Raw genomic sequence first — 16,094 nt, 5'->3', positions numbered from 1 at the left:
AGCTCTTTGCATCCGATGGCCAAAGTGTTGGAGCATCAGCATCAGTCCTTCCAATAAATATCCAGGGTTGATTTCCTTTAGGATTGATTGGTTTGATCTCCTTGTTGTCCAAGGGACTGTCAAGATTCTTCTCCAACACTACAGTTTAAAAGCATCAATTCTTTGGCACTCAGCCTTCTTTATGGTCCACATCTCATATATGTACATGACTACTGGAAAATCATAGCTTTGACTTTATGGACCACTGTTGGCAAAGTGATAGCTCAGCTTTTTAATAATGCTGTGTAGGTTTTTCATAGCTTTTCTTCCAAGGACCAAGTGACTTTTAATTTCATGGCTGCAGTCACTATCCATAGTCATTCTGGAGCCCAAGAAAATAAAGTCTGTTACTGTTTCCGTTATTTCTGCATCTGTTTGCCATGAAGGAAAGGAACTAGATGCCATGATCTTCGTTTTTTTGAATGTTGAGTTTTAAGCTAGCATTTTCACTCTTTTCCTTTACATTCATCAAGAGGCTCTTCGGTTCTTCCCCTTCTGCCATAAGAGTGGTGTCATCTGCATATCTGAGGTTATTGATATTTCTCCTGGCAATCTTGATTCCAGCTTGAACTTCATCCAGCCCAGCATTTCACATGACGTACTCTGCATATAAGTTAAATAAGCAGGATGACAATATACAGGATTGATGCACTCCTTTCCCCAATTTGGAACCAGTCTATTGTTCCACGTCTGGTTCTAACTTTTGCTTCTTGACCTGCATACAGGTTTAGGCAGGTAAGGTAGTCTGGTATTCCCATCTCTTGAAGAATTTTCCACAGTTTGTTGTGCTCTACACAGTCAAAGGCTTTAGTGTAGTCAGTGTAGCAGAAGTAGATATTTTTCTGGAATTCTCTTGCTTTTTCTATGATCCGATAAATGTTGGCAATTTTATCTCTGGTTCCTCTGCCTTTTCTAAGTCCAGCTTGTACATCTGGAAGTTCTCAGTTCTTGTACTGTTGAAGCCTAGCTTGGAGAATTTTGAGCATTACTTTGCTAGTGTGTGAGATGAGTGCAATTGTGTGGTAGTTTGAATGTTCTTTGGCATTGCCTTTCTTTGGGATTGGAATGAAAACTGACCTTTTCCAGTCCTGTGGTCACTGCTGAGTTTTCCAAATTTGCTGGCATATTGAGTACTACACTTTCATAGCATCATCGTTTAGGATTTGAAATAGCTCAACTGGAATTCCATCACTTCCACTAGCTTGTTTGTAGTAATTCTTCCTAAGGCTTACTTGACTTCACACTTCAGGATATCTGGCTCTAGGTGAGTGATCACACCATTGTGGTTATCTAGGTTGTTAAGACCTCTTTTGTATAGTTCTTCTGTGTATTCTTGCCACCCCTTCTTCATATCTTCTACTTCTGTTGGGTCCATATAATTTCTGTCCTTTATTGTGTCTTTGTTTATCCTTGCATGAAATGTCCCCTTGGTATCTCTAATTTTCTTGAAGAGATCTCTAGTCTTTCCCATTCTATTGTTATCCTCTATTTCTTTGCATTGTTCACTTAGGAAGACTTGCTTATCTCTCCTTGCTATTCTTCGGAACTGCACTCAAATGGGTATACCTTTCCTTTTCTGCGTTGCCTGTCATTTCTCTTTTCTATTTGTAAGTCATCCTCAGGCAACTGCTTTGCCTTTTTACCTTTCTTTTTCCTGGGGATGGTTTTGATCACCACCTCCTGTATAATGTTATGAACCTCTGTCCATAGTTCTTCTGGCACTCTATCAAATCTAATCCCTTGAATCTATTTATCACTTCCACTATATAATCATAAGGGGTTTGATTTAGGTCATACCTGAATGATATAGGGGTTTTCCCTACTTTCTTCAATTTAAGTCTGAATTTGGCAATAAGGAGTTCATGATCTGGGCCACAGTCAGCTCCTGGTCTTGTTTTTGGTGACTGTATAGAGCTTCACCATCTTCAGCTGCAAAGAATATAAGCAATCTGATTTTGGTATTGACCATCTGGTGATGTCCATATGTAGAGTTGTCTCTTATGTTGTTGGATAGGGTGTTTGCTATGACCAGTGTGTTCTCTTGGCCAAACTCTCTTTGCCTTTGCCCTGCTTATTTTGTACTCCAAGGCCAAGCTTGCCTGTTATTTCAAGTATCTCTTGACTTTCTGCTTTTGCATTTCAGTCCCCTCTGATGAAAATGACTTCTTTTTTTGGTGTTAGTTCTAGAAGGCCTTGTAGGTCTTCATAGAACCATTCAACTTAAGCTTCTTTGGCATTAGTAGTTGGAGCATAGACTTGAATTACTGTGATATTAAATGGTTTGCCTTGGAAATGAACTAAGATCATTCTGTCATTTTTGAGATTGCACCTGAGTACCACATTGCAGCCTCTTTTGTTGACTGTGATGGCTACTCCATTTCTTCTAAGGAATTTTTGCTCACATGGATGCTAGGGTGTATGCATGGTAAGTCACTTAAGCCATGTCTGACTTTGCAACCCCATGGACTGTAGCCTGCCAAGTTCCTCTGTCCACAGGATTCTCCAGGCAAGAATACTGGGCTGGGTTGCCATGCCTTCCTACAGGGCATCTTCCTGACCCAGGGATTGAACTGGGGTGTCCTAAGTCTCCTGCATTGGCAGATGGGTTCTTTACCACTAGAGCTACCTGGGGATATAATGGTCATCTGAATTAAATTTTCCCATTTCCATCCATTTTAGTTCACTGATTCCTAAAATATTGATATTCATTCTTGGCCATCTCCTGTTTGACCACTTCTAATTTACCTTGATTCATGGAGCTGACATTCCAGGTTCTATGCAATACTGTTCTTTACAGCATCAAACTTTACTTTTACCACCAGACACATCCACAACTGAGTGTTGTTTCTGCTTTGGCTACACCTCTTCATTCCTTCTGAAGCTGTTTCTCCACTTTTTCTCTAGTTGCATATTGGACACCTATGACCTGGGGGGTTCATCTTTTTGCCTTTTCATACTGTTCATGGGTTTCTCAAGGCAAGAATGCTGAAGTGGTTTGCCATTCCATTCTCCAGTGGAAGAAAGGATAAAACTATATAAATCAATTTAGGAATTATCTGCCACTCAGAGAAAGAATTACCTGCAAAATACAATATTTGGACTATGAGCTGGAAAAACACTGTTGAGCCTTACTGTTAGCTCTTGCTGCTGTGAGGCTGTAGAAATCTGTCTCTCTTGTGTTGTTTACAGTGCATTATCTGTAACCTTTTAATGGTTGTCAGTGAACTTGCTGGGATAGCTGAGTAGTTTTCGGTTCTTATACTATACAGATCAATACTCCATCATTAAACTTAGGACGTAGATTTCAACTGACTGAGAGGAGAAAAAAACTGACCAAGTTGTTTTTCCAACATCCTAGTGGCAGGTGGTATAGGAGAGTAAACTGAGATTGTAGCTTGTGAGTAAATATCTTTCAGACTCTAAAATTCAAAAGATCACCAGGACATCAGGGATAACTTAGACCCACCTCTTCAATACCCTGTTCCTCGTTCTGCTCTGTTCATATTGGTGGATATTCTGTGTGGCTTATAGGCATTGATAATACACTTGGAACTTCTGCCATGGTCTCTTCCTGTTTTTCTTACTAATGTAAGGCTGAACTAGTGGTTGAATTAGTGGAACAAAATTCATTTGATGCATGTGTACAGATGTATATGCATGCATGCCTGCTGTTCCTATTCCATATTATAAATAATCATAAAAAATTTTTTCTGATCCATCAACTTTTTAACTGGAAAAATTTTAAATAGATAATTTACATAGTTCGATTAAAAAGTACATAAAAGAGTACACAGTAAGAAGTCTTTCTCCTCTCTCTGTTCTCATTCCAACCAATCCATTTCCACTCCTGCAAACAACCAATGCTATTAGATTTTTGGTATCCTTCCAGAGATATTTTATGTATATACAAGAAAAATTATATAAATATACATTTTTTTCTTCCCTTTTTCATACAAATGGCTATCTGGTTTACACATTATTTAGCTTACTTTTTTCAGGCAACAGTAAATCTTGCTGTCTTCTGATACTTTCTCTGCCCTGCTCTGTTCTCTCTCCTGTCTTTGCCCACTCTTCTATTTGTCACTCATAATATGCGTTCACTCTCCACTTTTGTGCGCTAGAAACACATTAGTCCATTCACTGATTAGCTGACTTCTCGTGCTAAAGATTCTTGTGACTTTTTGTGCTAAAGATTGTACATTTATGCATTCGATGTTGTCTGCTTAAATGTAATCCCCCAAAGGATGTAGTCTAGACTAGAATAATTGGTGTAGACTAGAATAATTACGAGTTGAACGAATGTCTTCTCCTAACTTTGACTTCTGACTTTTTGCCATCCACTTAGTGTTGTAAAACTAGATACACCTACTTTTACTACAGTGCTAGCTTGTTAATAGACAACACGGATTGGCCAGATTTTGATAGAAGATATATAGAATCATTCTTTTAGTAAGTCAGTATGATAGGAAAATAGATATAAAATAATTATAAACCTTTCAGTTCTTTTAAATTGTATCCATAAATTTCAAATTTGATCTATATTATAGCCTTAAACTACTAAATTTTTTAAAAGGACTTGAAATATTTTTGATAGCCATACCTAAAACTTATATGAAAATGACATGTGAATAGCTAACTTTTAAAAACAAGAGTATAAAAAAGAGTAAAAAGATATTAAATTATACTAAAAAAGTAATAAAAACAGGGTGGTATTGGCACAAGAACAAATTAATGAGTGGAAAAGAACAGAGATACACTAATGTGTATATAATTATTATTAATTTTGTGGTACCACAAAACTGATAAAGAGAAGATAACTGGAGTGGGGTGCCATTGCCTTCTCCCAACTTAGCAGATAGTTTTGGGAAAACTTACTCATCATATGAGAAAAAAAAATGTAACTAGATACCTGCCTAAAACCCCACATGGATTAAAGGCCTAAACATGGAAGTTGAGAATATAAAATTAATAAAAGAAAATATATAAAACTATCTGTGACCTAGGGGGAGGAAATAATTTGTTTTTCATTTTTTCATGCTGAAAATATTCAAATATGTCAGAAGTATGACAAATAGAACAATGAACTTTCATATAGTTATCACCCAGATTTTAAAATTAGTAAGATTTTGTCATGTATACTATCATGTAAGAATTGAATCGCCAGTCTATGTCTGACGCAGGATGCAGCATGCTTGGGGCTGGTGCATGGGGATGACCCAGAGAGATGTTATGGGGAGGGAGGTGGGAGGGGGGTTCATGTTTGGGAACACATGTAAGAATTAAAGATTTTAAAATTTAAAAAATAAAAAAACTAAAAAAATAAATAAATAAAAAATAAAATAAAATAAAATTAGTAAGATTTTGTCATGTTTGCTTCTTCTACCCTTTTTTCATTAAAATTTTTACTTTGTCAAAGTATCTTAAAACAAATTCAAGATTTCAATTTCATCCAATATAGTCCACAGTGTAATTTTAAAAATATGGGCATATTTTCTATATGTATCTACAATGCCATCTTTGTACCTATAAAAGATAATAATTTTTTTGGTCCTACCATGCAGCCGGTGGGATCTTTGTTTCCTGACCAAGAACTGAACCCTGTTCCTGGCAGTAAAAGTACTGAGTCCTAACCAGTGGACTGCCAGGGAATTCCCAAGATAACAACAATCATGTAAGGGCCTTTTAAACAATCAAACTAGTACACATCAAGTACATTAGAATAGTTTCCTTGGGTAGGAGAGAGAAGGGAAAATGGGAATGAAGCATGGAAACAAAAAAGAATAAATAAGTAGAACAAGAGAGAAAACATGCCTATGTCAGTGATGATAACATACCATGAACTGAGGGATAAACCTCAATCTGAAGTAACATAAATGATGCTAGTCATGGGATCTCTGAGCAAAGTGTTCAGACAGGGTTACCTGTTGGGGATTTCATCTCTTGCTCCTAGCATGGTGCCTGACACCCAGGAGGTACTTAGCAAATGTTCCTGAAGTAAATGGTAATGTGTTCCTAGAGGTCAGTGCCAGATTACAATATTTTACATCTGGTTCTAAGAAGTAAAGAGCTATATTGCCTGGCTGGCAAAATAATTATCACCTGAAAAAAGCATTTATTAAATATCTTCTAATTCATGAAATTTATCCTTTATTAGTTCATCTACTGTTTGTTTCAAATCTCTGAATAACAGAACTGTGTCTTTCATTATGGGGAATGTTGGACCACATGTCACTTGAAAGGTGTCTTTCCCTAAGTGTTTTTTAATGTACTGGCTTGAACTCAAAACTGGCCTATCAGGGACGGTTAATGTTTTCCTCATGAGGAATCTCGATGCAGTTGAATATTATAATTTTAGCGTGTATTTTATTAACTCAGAACCTTTTCAGTTCATTTTTGCTAATCTACAATTCCTGTAATTATCACGAAAAAGTACTCTGGCAAATTAACCCCACTTCTTGATGCAGGCTTAATAGGAAAAAGTTATTTTGAAAACACAATGGTTTATAAGCACTGGTTTACAAAACACACTGCAACACACTTACACTTTGTAATACGCTTTTAAATAGTTAAACTTCACTGGTGTTGAGTGTGTTTATTTCCATCCTTTATTTTCCCCTGTTAACTTCATTACTTAAGATACGTCTGACTAGATGTTGGCAAAGGACCTCCTGGAAGCACGCAGTTATGGTGAAGGAGAGTGGAAGGAGCCCCTGTTTGAGGAGGAGAGTGGACATCATTAGAAATAAGTGTGATTTGAACAGCTGACTCTGATGGAAGATTGTTGAGAGAGTAATAATTGGTTACATGAAAGTCGCTCAGTCGTGTCCGACTCTACAACCTCATGGACTGTAACCTGCCAGGCTCCTCTGTCCATGGAATTCTCCAGGCAAGAATACTGGAGTGGTTAGCCGTTCCTTCTCCAGAGGATCTTCCCAGCCTAAGGATCAAACCCAGGCCTCCCGCATCACAGGCGGATTCTTTACCATCTGAGCCACCTGGGAAGCCCAATAAAATTATAATCAGGGATTATGCAGTGAATCTGTGGATTGAAAGTAACTAATAACTGCTCCATATAATCTAAGATTTAGAAATACCTGTGATAAAATAACTACGAAGAGGTAGAATCAAACCATAGTCCTGGATGTTTTGATCATTGAAGCTGGAACAATGGGAATAACCATGAAAGCTTCTAAAATAAATCCGTATAGGAGTTAGTGAGCAGAGACAAAAGCAGACTTTAGAAGAACTAACTTCAAAAAAGTTTCTCTATATAATAGGGGTCAAATTGTTACACTAAAACGATCAAGTCCTCCCAGGGATTCTAGGTCATGTCTCAGCCATCACTGTTGACTCGGACATTTCTAGAGACCTGGTGTATACACTCACTCTTCCACCCTCCACTCTCCTCATGGCCCAGGCTTCTGGACACTGAAGTTCCCCATCAGTCGGTTGGATGGTGGTACAGGCTGCTGCCGCTAAGTCACTTCAGTCCTGTCTGACTCTGTGTGACCCCATAGACGGCAGCCCACCAGGCTCCCCCGTCCCTGGGATTCTCCAGGCAAGAACACTGAAGTGGGTTGCCATTTCCTTCTCCAATGCGTGAAAGTGAAAAGTGAAAGGGAAGTCGCTCAGTCGTCTCCGACCCTTCGCGACCCCATGGACCGCAGCCTACCAGGCTCCTCGGTCCATGGGATTTTCCAGGCAAGGGTACTGGAGTGGGGTGCCAGCCTCTAAATACAGAGCTCCCTGGGCTCTGCAGTTCACTGGAAAAGGTCTTGTGAGAGCCAGAAAGTGCATCCTGAGTGTCTGGTGAGATCAAACCTGAAGAGAGGGAGATAAGGAAAAAGTTGAGTCATTAGTCACTTCTTTTAACTAACTCTCTGAAGTTGGCGGGCTTCACACTAGACCTGGTGATTAAGGGGAAAGAGATGGCTCTTACAATTCAACTTCTTTAAGTACAGAGAAATTTAAAGCTTCCCCTGGGCATTCCTCTTTAAATGCTTCAAAACAAACCTCAGTGTCTCTAGGCTAGTGCGGTTCTCATCTTGCGCACAGCCGTTGATGGGGAGAGGGAGTGGGTCAGGCGTCTCCTATTGGACGGTGACTCCGTGGTCCTCTGCCTTTTCACAGCAATCTCCCAAAGGGAGGAACAGAGGCACAACACCAGGGGGCAAACTGACAACGCTGAGAGGTCATTCCACTCGCAGAGAGCACACGCAGGCTGTTATCCTGAAGAGGGGAGACTGCTTGCAGTTTTCCAAGTAGGTAGTCTGGCGTTTGCTAAAGAAGTGCTTTTTTGTTCCCTTATCCCTCATAGAAGAGAACATATATAAAAGTTAAGAAAATTCAATACTGAGAATAACTTTTTTTTTTACTTAAAAAATTTTTCTAATACATGTGTGATTCTTAGTTCCAGAGACTCAATTACTCAGTTATCAGAGATAATATGGATGAGGTGACAAGACCTATACCATCTACCTCGCTGCTCAAACAGAAATCTAGGATTCATGTTGTTTCCTCTCTTCTCATATCCAGTCTATTAGTCTCATTATTTGTCCTTTATGTATACATATATATATATATTTTTAATTTGTCTGCATTTTGGGTCTTAGTTGCATCATATGATTTCTTTCATTGTGGCGCATGGACGCTCTAGCACGTGAGCTCAGTAGTTGTGGCACATGGGCTTAGTTGCTCTGCAGCATCTGGGATCTTAGTTCCCTGACCTAGGATCAAATGCACATCCCCTGCATTGCAAGACAAATTCTCAACCACTGCACCACCAGGGATGTCCCTCAAAATATTTTAATTCATCCACTTTTCTCCATTCCCATGATACCATTTTACTTTAAATCATAGCCCTATCTCACCTGAACAATTACAATAATCTCTTAAATAGAACTCACTCTTACTTCTCTATACTCTATCTTTTGGTAGCCAGAGAGATTTTTTAAATTTTGAACATCAAACCTTTCATGAGGTTGTGTCATCTTCAGTGGCTTCCTTCAAGGGCTATAGATGAGTTGGCCCTTCCCTAACATCTAACTTCATTTCCTACCATACTCTGCCCTCATACCACGGGCTTGTTTGAGGTCCCTGGACTAAGCCAACCTCTTATCTGCCTCAGAGACTTTGCCCTCATTTCCCCCGGCTGTAATGCTGGCCTCCTCGTGACTGGTTCTTTCCTATCTTTTCGGTCTTAGCATAAACATCACTTTCACAGATAAGATCTCCCCAACTTGTCTCCTTCCCTTGTTTTTTTACTTTTATTAATATCCTCTGCTTATCGTGTTCATAGCACTTATAATCTGAAATTGTCCTATTCATTTGTTAATGTATATGCTGACTGTTGATCTCTTCTCTCCCACAACAGAATCTCAGCTTTTCCAAGGTAGGAACCATGCTTGCCTTTGTGACATCACTGCATCTACAGTACTTGTAATAGTGCCTAGAGCATAGTAGATATTCAGTGGGTATTTGTGAAATGAATGAATAAAGAATAAAGAAAGATCATCTGAGCACGAGTTAGCAAACTCTGACCCATCAAGGGCCAGATAGTAAATATTTAATGTTGGTCACCTACAATCTCTGTAGCCTGTTCTTCATGTAATGACCATTCTTCACTGCTACAAAAGCAGACCACGGGCTGGATGTGTCCCAAGGGTCATGGATGCCACGCCCTTATTTAGACTAAGGGAGAAGTTTGCCCATGTCCATAGTTACCTCTGATGTCTAACTTTTGTATACTTGTCTTGAGTTCTAGACTGTAGTAGATAAACAGGAGTAGTTGTGTCGTTGTTATCTCCTTGTTCGTGACCCCTTCTTAGTGAGCCTGTTCCCCTCAGTTCTTGGAGAAGAATAACTTTATCAGATAAGGTATCACTCGGTCATGTCTGCCTCTTTGTGATGCAATGGACCATCGCTCTCCAGGCTCCTCTGTCCATGGAGTTCTCCAGGCAAGATTTCTGAAGTGGGTAGCCATTCCCTTCTCCAGGGTATCTTCATGACCTAGGGATAGAACCCAGGTCTCCCACATTGCAGACAGATTTTACCATCTGAGCCACCAGAGAAGCCCTATTTATGGGAATAACCACCAGAGAATAAGTTTGTATGCTACCTGATTTCCTCCACAGCTCCTTCTTGCTACTCAAGGCCAGTTGTACTAGAGCTGAACTCTACCCTAATCACATGATGTCTTTGTGGAATTTGGACTTAGGCCACTAAAATTTAACCAATTAGATGCTGTGATGGGCTCTTGAAATAAAATCGTTGAGTAGATCCAAAGCAAATGTAAGAGCATATTTTCAGAGAATAGAGATACCACAATAAAAAGAAAGTCAGTCTACTAAAACCACTGAGAAAGAAGGAGCTACACAGGTAGAAGCCGAGACCTGAAGCCCCAGGGTCCTGTGAGAAAAGGACTAGCCTTGGGTCCAGTCCCATGGCCTGCATGTAGGTCTGCTTTGCTTATGTCCTTGATATCTGTCAAGTGGTCTGTTGTTATCTCTCCTTAACTGACCTAATTTGAGAGAGCTTCTATTCCTGACAATGGGACTGACTGTTTCAAGTTACTATCAAAACTATCAATTGATACACACATATTTGACAGATACCTGCTATGTTTAGGACGTCTGACAGACATTATATGTATAAGAAATTGTTACTGCCTTTAGGGAGGGTAAATATAATTGAGGGATGAGACAGAGATATACAAAATAATAATTAAAAGCATAGGCCGTGTGTGGTAAGTACCTCATGACTAGGGTTTAAAAAAAATCAATTTTAATGGTATTTAAAGTAAAATGAAAATGGATGCTGAGGAAATAATACTATTTCAAAAGAATTACACAGTAGTGCATCCTTACAAATAAAATTGCTTTTTATTAAGAATTACAGTTTTATTTATCTGAGTATTTAAAGGACATTTTAGCAGAATTTTAAAATTAGCCATGAGTTAAATCTATTCAGATTAACCAAGAATAAACCATTCCTGTACTCTTTCTGAAAGAGATAATGACTGTCCTCAGATTATCTAAAAAATGTTTGGTCTTAACAACAAAGGACAGATAAAGTCCCTGGTGTATTCAAAGTGAACTCAGGGTATTTTATCAATACAGGCATCAGGTTACCAATTGCTTTCAAAATGTGCTCCCTGATATTGTCTCTGTGTGGACAAAACATTCACTCTGAAAAACCATCTCTAGAGATCTGTGTCTAATATAGCTGTGTATAGGAATTAACTCGGAGAAGGCAATGGCAACCCACTCCAGTACTCTTACCTGGAAAATCCCATGGACGGAGGAGCCTGGTGGGCTGCAGTTCATGGGGTTGCGAGGAGTCAGACACGACTGAGCGACTTCACTTTCACTTTTCACTTTCATGCGTTGGAGAAGGAAATGGCAACCCACTCCAGTGTTCTTGCCTGGAGAATCCCAGGGACGGCGGAGCCTGGTGGGCTGCCATCTATGGGGTCGCACAGAGTTGGACACGACTGAAGCGACTTAGCAGCAGCAGCAGCAGGAATTAATTTTTCCTGAAAAATGTGTAGAAATGCCATCTTCTAGGGATGCTACCTATAAGATCTAAAGATCTGCTCAGTCTGAAGTGGAGATAAACTCCATAAAGAGGACAAGTTTTTTAGGGTTGTTTGTTGTTGTTGTTGTGACATGGGGTATCTTTAGTTTTGGCATACAAACTCTCAGTTGTGGCATGTGGGTTCTAGTTGCCTGACCGGGGGGCCCCTGCATTGGGAACACAGAGTCTTAGCCCCTGGGCCACCAGGGGATTCCCTATCAAGATTTTTTTAAAGTAAGTTTTTATCAAAGCATTGTTTTAAAAAGAAATAAAGATGGGAAGTGGGGAGTAATAAGATTAATTGCCTGTCATATGGATGCATAGAAAATCAACCTATGTACCATAATCTACACTTTAGGTACCAGCGATTTTTCTTCATCCACTGAGTATATATAGACTTGATACAAAACAGAGTATGAGTCAGTAATTAATTTGTGTTCATATGCCAATACTGATAGTATTAATAACTAATCAGTGGTTCTCCAGCTTAAAATAAGAATCACTTGGGAGCTTGTCGAAACAGATATACTGAACTCCCAGAATCTCTGATTTAGTAGGTAGGCCTGACAATGTGCACTTCTAACAAGTTTCCAAGGTGATACTGATGCTACTGGTCTGAGCAACCGCACTGAGAACCACGGAACTAACAACATTCACGTAAGCCTGAACTTCCCTGCTGGATATGCCTAGAGAGTCCGCTACCACTGTGGGAAGAAACAGCCTGAGGTGATTTTCTTATGAATTCTAATGCTCAAAAGTCAGACAATGATTCTGGGGATTCTGTAATTCTGATTGATTTTTAATTTCCGTATTTTCACTTAAGGCCCACTGCCAGCTCATAGTGGTGGCTTAGGTAAAGAGGTGCATGTAGCAGGCTCCCGTGAGAGTCACCAGCAAAGGACCACGGCAGAAAATCTTCTCACCAAAGAAGCTCACACTAAGTGCTCTAGTGATTGTGCTGGGCCAGTCCAGTTCCCATGTTTGGAAAGGACTGTCCAAAAGAAATGGAGTGCTGCTACATGGGTGAACCTTGAAAATATTGTGCCAAGTGAAAGAGGCCAGTCCTCAGAGACCACGTAATATGTGATCCTGTTCATATAAAAGTTCAGAACAGGGAAGTCTATGGATACTGAAAGTAGATTAGTATTTTTAGAGCTGATGGGGAAGGGGAGAGGTGGGGGAGTTGGGGAGGAGGTTATCTAAAGGGTACAGGGTGTCTTTTTGAGGTGATATAAATGTGTTAAAATTGTGGTAATAGTTGTACATACCTGTGAATATACTAAAAACCATCGAATTGTACACTTCACATGGGTGAATTATATGATATCTGATTTATATCTCAGTGAAGCTGTTAAGAAAAAAATACTGTCCGCTGGCACTTTGGTCATCCTCATGCCAGGCTCAGTGTCTTCCTAGTGTCCAAAAAGCTTTCCCCGGTTCTTGTGCATGCACAGACTGTCTCAAGCAGATGGCCAGGCACTAATATTAGTGGCCATTTCTAAAAGCAAAGAAGGGATTCCCAAAATATAATTAAGCTTTTGTTACCTATTACTTTTATCTAAAGTGGCAGAAGAAAGGTTATGAAAAAAGCACAAAAGACCAACAGAACAGTTTTCTGGCTTCTTTCAAAAGTGGTTTGTAAAATAAAAACTAAATGTTCCAAGTATAAGAATTAGGAGAAATCACTGAGGCGAGGCCTATACCCCAGGAAAGCACAGTTTGAAGGGGACCATGAAACTTGAGCTTCAGAAAGCATGTTTATATATCCCACAGGATAGAGATGGTATTAAGAAGTGAAATAACTTTTCTTTCAAGGGCTACATGAAAAAACTGGTATGTGAAGGAAAATGCCCTGAACTGTTCAGGCCTTGGACATACTTAAAAAAAAAAAAAAAAAAACTTCAGAAAATGCAAGTCATCCCCAAAGCAAATTACCTCAGAGGTAATTCATGACTCTATTTGTAAAACATTTTCTGAGTACATATAATAGCCCCCAGCACTATAGTCAGACACTGTCCTAGGCTTAAATAATACCAAGGAAAGAGAGGCTGTCCCAGTCTTCAAGGAGCTTATTGTTCTACTACTTTCTGGTGACCACTTTGACAAATGGTGTTTTGGAAGCATAGAAAAGGGACAGGTAAATTATACCGTGGGCTTAGAGACAACTTCCTGTAGAAAATGACCCTTGAGCTGAGTTTTTTTTGTTGTTGTTTGTTTGTTTATTTGTTGTGTTGATGTTGGGTTTTTTTGTTTTTTTTTTGAGCTGAGTTTTAAAGGATAAGTAGATGTTAGCTAGCTGGAGAATGAAGGGATAGGACATGACAGTGTGACCTTAAGAGCAGATGAAGAAGCTTAGCTTTGGAAGACACTGTTGGCAGTGGCTTGGCTCCTTCATGCTCCTGGCACATGCAGAATCGGTCTACTGGGGTTCTAGAATTCCCTGGGTAACCCTGATCCCTGCGATCTGGTGACATTACTTCCTCCTCTTATTTTTCCACTCGTAGAATTTGCCACTGGTGGTGGCTTGCTATCGTTGCTTGCTTCTGCTTGCCTCACCATCCTGATGACTTCTTAGCTCTTTCCTCAGCTCTGTAACCAGTTTACTATAGTGAATGTCCTCTGCTCCAAAGACCAAAAAAGGGGGAAGAAAAGCAAAAGAAAAAAGTAGGAAGGCATAGAAACAACAGACAGTGTCATTTCTGATGGCAACAGCAATCACCTGCAAATGGCTGGGATGAACGGTTGTGTGAGGGGAGAGGAACACATACAACAAGAGAAGTAGAGTGTTCGGTGCTAAACTGAAAGCTGCGGAGTCATTGAAGGATTAGGCAGGTGTCTGATTAGCATTTAGTAAGAGCACCTTAGGGCTTCTCAGAAGGCACTGGTGGTAAAGAACCAGCCTGCCAATGCAGGAGGCATAAGAGACTCGGGTTCTCTCCCTGGGTCTGGAAGATCCCCTGGAGGAGAGCATGGCAATCCACTCCAGTATTCTTGCCTGGAGCATCCCATGGACAGAGGAGGCTGGCAGGGCTATAGTCCATTGGGTCTCAAAGTGTTGGACATGACTGAAGTGACTTAGCACACACACATGCAAAATCACCTTGGTAGTAATGCAGAGAGCAGGTTTATTGGGGTTGGTCATGCTCAGCTTATCAGTAGGAAAACCGTTTAGGAAACTGTTTCAATAACTTGGTGAAGGATGATACTGGCATGGACTAGGCATTAGACCAACATTTTGGTCTCAGTGCCCTTTATGCTCTTGAAAATTATTGAAGTCTCCAAGATAGCTGACTTAGTTCTCCACAGCACATACAGACACAACAAGGTGATAGAAAAGAGATTACTTGTTGATGAATATTTCCATTTAAGAGCCTAGACAACTTTTCTGAAAAATTTCTCGGCTGATTCTCTTCTAGTGCTTAAACTAGTCACTGAAAAGAAGGGGCAGAGGAAGCATCATGTCCTCTGTTTGAAACTAATCGTGATTCTGTCTCTGGATCCAGGATTGGGGCTGGATTCAGCCTCCTCTGAAGCTTATGGAGGCATCTACCAACAAGGAAGGCTGTGGAAAAGGTAAGAGGTATCAGGGCAGCACTATTGGTGGCTGTCATAGGACTCATCAGTGTAGAAGCTGTCCATCAAAGTCCCAGATCTAGCGATGATTAACCAGAGAGACAGTGAAGTAAAATGAGCTGTGACCTGAGGACTGGACTGTAGTGCACACTGACACTTAAGGAAAGAGCAAAGGAAAGGCATGCTCTGAAAGAAAGTCTGGGGTAGAAGGACCAGTGGTTAGAATCGCTGGACTCTAAGTCAGGCTGCTATAGTTGAGCTCCAAGAATGCTGTTACCTATCTGATCTTGAGAAAATTACTTAGATTTTCTAAATCTGTCTTCTCACCTAAAAGATGGCAGAAATAATTATGCCTATTTCATTAGTGCTATTAAGAGGGAGGATTAAATATAGTAATTGTGTAGTTGGCACAAAACCCTTATTAAATGAGGGCTATTGTCTTATTAGCATTTGTATTAATGAGGATCTGCTTCAGAGATGGAAAGATAATCAGATGTAACAGAAATCAGGAGAGAAGAGAATTTAAAAAAAATATCTCCAGTGATAAATACTGAAAAGAAGTCGCTTAAGATAAGGACTCTCATGCAATACTTAAGGGTTATCCTATTGATATTTTTAGCATCTACTATTGGCTTATATTAAACTAGCAGCCAACTAAATCCACAAGATATTTTTATACAAACTCCAGTCAGACTAGGTCTCCATCTTTCTGTACCTGTGTAGCTAGCTGCAAGATTTAATTTATGTACTACATTGTTGCTAATCACTAGCCTTGTAAGATTAATTTGAATCTTTGATCTATTTTGCTTACATTAGGTGACATTTCCATTGTTAATGTCATCTGCATATTTGATATGTATATCTTGTTTATTTTTGTCTAGTATTTTAACAGCTAAGTGGTAAGTTAC

At 39.7% G+C, this 16,094-nt stretch overlaps 1 protein-coding gene across 3 annotated transcripts in view; it reads left to right on the top strand.

Moving 5' to 3' along the window:
* JADE1 (jade family PHD finger 1) overlaps window positions 1-16,094 on the top strand; it is a 399,925-nt gene that overhangs the window by 299,173 nt on the left and 84,658 nt on the right. The window contains exons 1-2 of one of the 3 annotated variants that reach the window (XM_060401005.1): window positions 13,661-13,750; window positions 15,117-15,186. The exons of 1 other annotated variant lie outside the window; for it this stretch is intronic. The gene's annotated coding sequence lies outside the window, so the exon portion shown is untranslated. Of the gene's footprint in view, window positions 1-13,660; window positions 13,751-15,116; window positions 15,187-16,094 lie in introns of those variants that run through there. One more of the 3 variants, XM_060401006.1, reaches the window with a different exon arrangement.

Source organism: Ovis aries, chromosome 17 (genome assembly GCF_016772045.2).
Source record: "Ovis aries strain OAR_USU_Benz2616 breed Rambouillet chromosome 17, ARS-UI_Ramb_v3.0, whole genome shotgun sequence".
In the NCBI taxonomy this organism is placed as follows: domain Eukaryota; kingdom Metazoa; phylum Chordata; class Mammalia; order Artiodactyla; family Bovidae; genus Ovis; species Ovis aries.
This window is presented reverse-complemented; position numbering and strand designations above follow the sequence as displayed.